Here is a 6,427-nt window from a genome sequence, read left to right on the forward strand (position 1 = left end):
AAGTTAGCTATTATAAACAATGATTTGTCATATATGCACATAGATGAGGTAAAGATATAATTAGAAAAATCCTTCTAGCAATATCCTCCTCAAATGTATTCAATGTTTTCCTAATGCAATAAAATTAGTAACACAAATGGCTAAGTCATGGAAAAGTTAAGAGCTATACTTAACAAAATTAGGAACACTTGTACCTAAACTTTTATTTGAGTTCTAAGTTTATTTCTAAGAAGTGAAAAAAAAGTACATGTAGATCCAAATAACATCAGACAAATAAATAGAGCTCATTATTTTAAATATGCATGATGTAGGATCTGATTAAGCATATTTATTTTCACTTCAACTTTTTTTTTCTTTTAAAGGAAAATCAAGGTTTTAACACAAAAAGCAAAGCAATGCAAGTACAACAGTAAATCATAATTTTAATGCCACATATATAATAAAGATTCAACAAAATCATTGTCTTTAACTTTAAATGAAGAAAAATATAGTGCTGTGCATCTGAAGTTGCATTTAAATATTCCTAATATCTGCATAACCTAATGTTTTCTATGTTCATCACAAAAATATTAAAATAATATATCCATTCAAATATCAAGATATTACTCCAATTTTTTGGACTTGAATAGTGTTCTCCAGGGTAGAGTCTCATAGCAGTTAAATATCTCCTGTTGGCTGCAAAATCATCATCAAATGTAAGTCCTTCCATAAATTCTTGTAAGTAAATACTAAACTGTTCATATTTCATTTTTATGTATAAAGAGCTATTTGCTAATAATCTATTAAGTGTGATATATTAGGGAATTCCAGAAGTTGTTATCCATACACTAAAATGTGCATGTTACTAGTGTTTTCTGAGACCTCTCAACCAGAATCTTGCCAGGAAGCCTGGCTGCCACTTGCCAAAGTATCTCCTTTATGTGTATACCACAGTAAGGGAGATGACTCAGAGACGGGAGTTGGGATATACATGCATTATTTTAAGTTGACCAGAGTACCCTAATTTTGCTACATGTATATTAAACATAATTTTAGGGATAGCATTAGATATGCACTTTTGCTTTTGATCTCTTTCTGTTATACTTTTATATACTCTATTTTGACATCTTGACAATTATGTTGATTATTGTCCAATATATAAAGGTCTTCACTTTTCTTTTTTCCTACTTTTCATGCACCGTGTACTGTTTTTGCATTTCTTTTGCTCTCATTAGGCAGGCCATGGTCAAAAGATTCTCTTTAGTAAAAAGAGCATGTGCAAAAGACACTGATATTTCCCTGCCAGATATGATCCCTTTTAGCTCATATAGAAAGACTTGTAGTTCATATAGAAAGACTTGGCATCTGGTAATGTCAGTTGTAGCATATGAGGTAATATACAGCTTACTATTTGGTTGATGCTATTAACCAACACCAAAGTCAAGTGCATTTTTTTATAGTCAAATCCACTAGAATTTAAGCAATAGGAAACTATGCATTTATTCTGCAGCTATTTGAAGTATAAATGAGATTTTATCACTGTAGCACTACCCAGTTCTAAGCCCCCCTCATATCTTTTCTTCATAATTAGTATAATGTCTAAGATCCTTGCCAGTGGCTTACAAGTTTCCATGTGATATGGAGCTATGTCTCCAGGACTTACTTCAAACTTACCTCTCTGATTCCTTTTTCTCTCTGGTACAACCACACTAACATTCTAATTTTCCACAAATATGCAAAGCATTTTGCCTCCTCAAAGTTGTTGTCTTGCTATTTCCTCTTCCACAAGTGTTCTTCTCCCATATGTTTAAAAGGTATGTCTCCAACTTCTTGGGTCACTGTGCCAATGCCCATTCTTTCAAGAGAACTTTCCTAACTACTATCAGAAAGAGCAATCCTTGTCATAGTTTATCCCTGCATTCTGCTTTTCTTTTCTTCTGCAGCACTATTCACTACTTGATATTAAATTGAAAATTGATTTATATTTTATTGTCTCTTTCACTACAGTGTAACCGCCTGAGGGCAGGGCCTGTCTTGTGTTCACTCGTGCATTCACAATACATAGCATGGTGCCCACACAAAAATGCACTCATGGAACCTATGCTCAGTGAAGAAAGAAATCTTTTGTTTAGCACTTGGCACATTGCATGTTCTTAAGAAATATTTATAGAATATGGAATGTGCTAAATTCATCAGCCACTATCTATGTCTGGGAAGCATTCACATGATCTTTCCATTGTCCCCATGCTTTATTCAAAAGGATAGAAACATCTTACACTTAAGATCACCTTGTCTAACCTTCACTTAATACATGTCCCAGGTCAGTCCCTTTAATTGAATGCAAATGTACTTAATGAGCAATATCCAGGAGAAAAAAATTTATCTACCCTTGCCCAGCTCCTCTTAAAAGAAATTATGCTATTTATTGTTTCAAAATGATTTTATTTCTAGTTCATCTTATTCTGTACTGTCTTTCCTGAAGGTCAGACTGGTCTCCCTTTAAAATATCCTCAATCCCTGATATCCATACTTCTAAGAAACGTGGCTCCATTTTAATATCAGCTCATGTGAATATCAAATGAGTGTGCATAAGCTTCTCCCACAGCAGAGTTTTGACATTAAGAAAATTAAAATATGCCCTAATCATAGAATGTTTTAACTGTTGTCTGACATTTTAAAGGATTTTCTCATGAATTTCAGAATAGATTATACTCTTTCCTGGCTTCTTGGGTATAAAAAATAATCTTCTAAGTGATTTAAACTTTATTTCTAATTTATAATAGAAAAAGTGTAAGAGAGAAAGAGAGAGAGAGAGAGAGTTCATATGCTGAGAAGCTTTGTCTATTTGTCTTTTTGCCTCACAGGAAGCCAAGTAATTTTTTTATTATAAAATCATATGTAGCTTGTTATTACAATTAACTTGAGTCCTGCAGGGATATAATAGACTTATTTAACAGGAGTATGCTTAGCTCTTTGCATGGGCTCCAAGGAGAAGAAATTCCTAATTTTTTAAGACTTCTGTGTGAGACCAGACATTTAATTATCCTTAGAGCATTCTTTTTTATGGGGGAAGGAGTTCAACTTCTAAGTATTTCTTTCTGGCCAGTGCTAAATAAGCTGAGACTATTATACGTTCATGTGACAGTTTTACATCTCTGAATGATGCTTGGTATTTAAAAGTACTAATTTTATCCTTTGGCATACATTTTTCATGTTTTAATGTGAGCCCTAGATTTTTCTATCTTATTTACTTAAGATAAATGTATTCCTTACATTTGACCTATGAGCCAGAAAAGCCTTTGCATAGCTTTAAGAGTGATCTCTCTCGAATCTTGACATTCAAGCTTAAGTAATCTAGCAGTTCTAAGCCACTTGCAGTTTCCAGACTGTCGCATGGTCACTTTTCTGTAACTTTTTTTACACGTAATATTCTACTCTGCTGCATATTTTATAAATATATTGAGTACTTACTATGGGCAAGACAAAACAAACAAACAAACAAACAAACCTGTTTTTGGCACTTGGCATGCACAAAATAAATAAAAACAAAAGGGAAAAATTCTGCCTTCATGTTGCTTAAAATCTTGGGAGTAGTAGATAAAGCACCCAAAAAAGTAAATAAATGTAATAAATGACTGGATTGCATGTTTTGTTAGCTGGTACTAAATGCTATGGGAAAAAAATAGACTCTAGTCAAAGAGAACACTAGTACCATAAGAGGAATTATGTGAAGTAAATTCAGGTGATCAAGTTGGGTAGCACTGAGAAGTAGCATTTAGGTAAAGATTGAGGAAAATGAGGAAAAAAATCAGTAAAGGAAAGCAAATAGTACTTAAGTCCAAAGATCTTGAGAAAAAGTCTGCCTGCCCTGTCTAAGGCAGAAAAGACCAGTCTGGGTGGAGTTATATGATAGGAAACAGAGAAGTAAGGAGAGGGGACAGGAGTCACGGAGGACTTTATTAAGGACTTCCACTTTCATGGGAACGTTTCTGAAAGACATGAGTTTAAGTAATAAGTGTTAAGAACTTGTTGTAAGTAGCAGAAGTGAAAACAGGAGGGCCACATGTTAGACTATTGCCATTAATCTGGGAGAAAGACATTGGTGATTTGAACAAGGTTCACAGCAGTATCTTGCTCTGCAATTTCCTTTTTACCTACACTCTACCTTCCCTTCATTAGTTGCTGCTCATCCTGTAAGATTCTGCTTCCTCACCTCTGTGAATCATTTTCTGATGTCAGTGTACATACAGATACACACACATCTGGTAATATTACTCATTGTATGGGTTTTTCTATCACCCTGTGTTTATTTTTATCAGAATGTAACTTACTGTAATCTATTATTTATTTCCCTTTATAGACTATGGTCCCCGTGGAGTCACTAATGCTTTCTTCCATATTTATATTTCCATTACCTAAAACAATTAGTTGAATATAAAAGTTAAATTAATGTTTGCATAATACATTAGATATCCAGGGTCCATATAATAACAAAATAGCTTTTTGATAACTGTCAAATAACTTACTTTGCCTTCAAGAAACCATAGTAGGTAATTTTAATTGTTTTAGTTAAATGAATGACCAGATATTATGTTAGTCTAAACCTATAAAGTGCATTTTTTTTTTTTTTTACATTTATTTGTTATTGAGAGAGAAAGACACAGAGCATGAACGGGGGAGGGGCAGAGAGAGAAGGAGACACGGAATCCGAAGCAGGCTCCAGGCTCTGAGCAAACTGTCAGCACAGAGCCCGACGCAGGGCTCAAACCCACTAACTGTGAGATCATGACCTGAGCTGAAGTTGGGAGCTCAACAGACTGAGCCACCCAGGCGCCCCAAAATGTATTTTCTTTTAATAATCATATCTTATCTGTCTTTACCTTAACATCATTTCCAAAATGGTGACATTTATGAGAAGATTTGAAACACATCTAAGCATTTGGACTGTTTTTTATGAAAAATTTAAATGACAATATATTTTTTTGATATAATTCAATAATATAAAAATTGAAGAAATATTTAAAATATTTTAATAATATAAGAAATATCTCTTCTGTTGTAAAGCAGGCTGCATTTCGCTTAACATTTGAATTCCCCTATTTATTAAATTACATATATATTTTCTACATTATATGTGTTTAGAGGATATATGTGTATGCATATGTGTATATAAAAATCTCTTTAAATAAGTCTTCTCATTAATATTTTCTTTTTTTTCTCATTAATATTTTCAATGTCAGGTTATAAAGGAACGCTACAAAAATTTGCCAATAGTGTTTTCTACCATATATTCTATTTCATTTGCCAACAATAATGTTGCCTAGTATCCCTTTTTTCCCACACCCTCTGTATTGGACGATGAGCTGAATTTTCCTTAAATAAGTGTTTTCAACTAAATTAAATTTGAATATTTCTTTAATAAAAAATGTCAAAATTCCAAATGACTAATGAACTAATTTTTCAAATTTCCCTTGCAATATTTTGTACTAAAAATGTATGTTTATATACATAGATGATATTTGCACATAAATTTTTACAGTGGCTATGAGCTTGCTATTAACCCTCTCCAAGCTTCAATTTGTAAAATGGGAATAATTTTTAGCTTTTATTTCAGATTGTTGTGTACTTATATTGAGAAATTTTTTTATATATAAAAATGCTGAAAAATAGCATCTGGATTATGAGTTCGGTAAATGGGAAAGACCAAATTTAATGGCTTCATTTTCTTTTTTAATAGTAAGTCTCAGGCAGACTTCAAATAATTTATATAAAAATATAGTTTTATCCTAATATTAATTAAACGTTAGATGTTTTAGACTAGTTTTAGACATAAAACTAGCAGCTACACCAAACATTACAACTTCTGAAAGAAACACCATCTGTAAAACTGAATCTAAAATATCATGGTAATTTTTCACTGGTTGTTCCATTTTTATTACATATGTGAACATTACTAGTAACAGTAAGAATTGTCTTTTTTAGGAATGTATCAAATTTTTAAATAACCAAAGTCATTTTTTCCTACTATCAACGCATTTTTCTATAGTAAACAATGTTTACTAAGGAAACATTGTAAAAACATATTTATGCTTATATGCTAAAAATCTGGTGGCTGAGAGTCTCTTTAAAATGCTTATCTACTTTCGTCTAATAGAACTGGAAGGAACTTGTAAAATACTTTCATAAGTATATCATGAATCCAATTAAAAAGTGAAAACCTGGTCATAATTAATTCCTGAATTTCTGGTATTTAGATATTTTTACATATTGTAAGCATCTGGAACATTATTTTCTTTCTCGCCTCAGGATTTATATGGTTGCTGTGGTAAGCATCTAGTAGAATAAGTAAGCAAAAGGGCTTTGAAACCAGACAAATGAACAGAGACCTCTGATCTTGTATCACTCTCGTTTTCATTAAACCATAATCCTGGTTAAATTTAAAGCTCTT

Source organism: Hyaena hyaena, unplaced genomic scaffold (genome assembly GCF_003009895.1).
Source record: "Hyaena hyaena isolate Hyena2069 unplaced genomic scaffold, ASM300989v1 scaffold_460, whole genome shotgun sequence".
NCBI classification, from domain to species: Eukaryota; Metazoa; Chordata; class Mammalia; order Carnivora; family Hyaenidae; genus Hyaena; species Hyaena hyaena.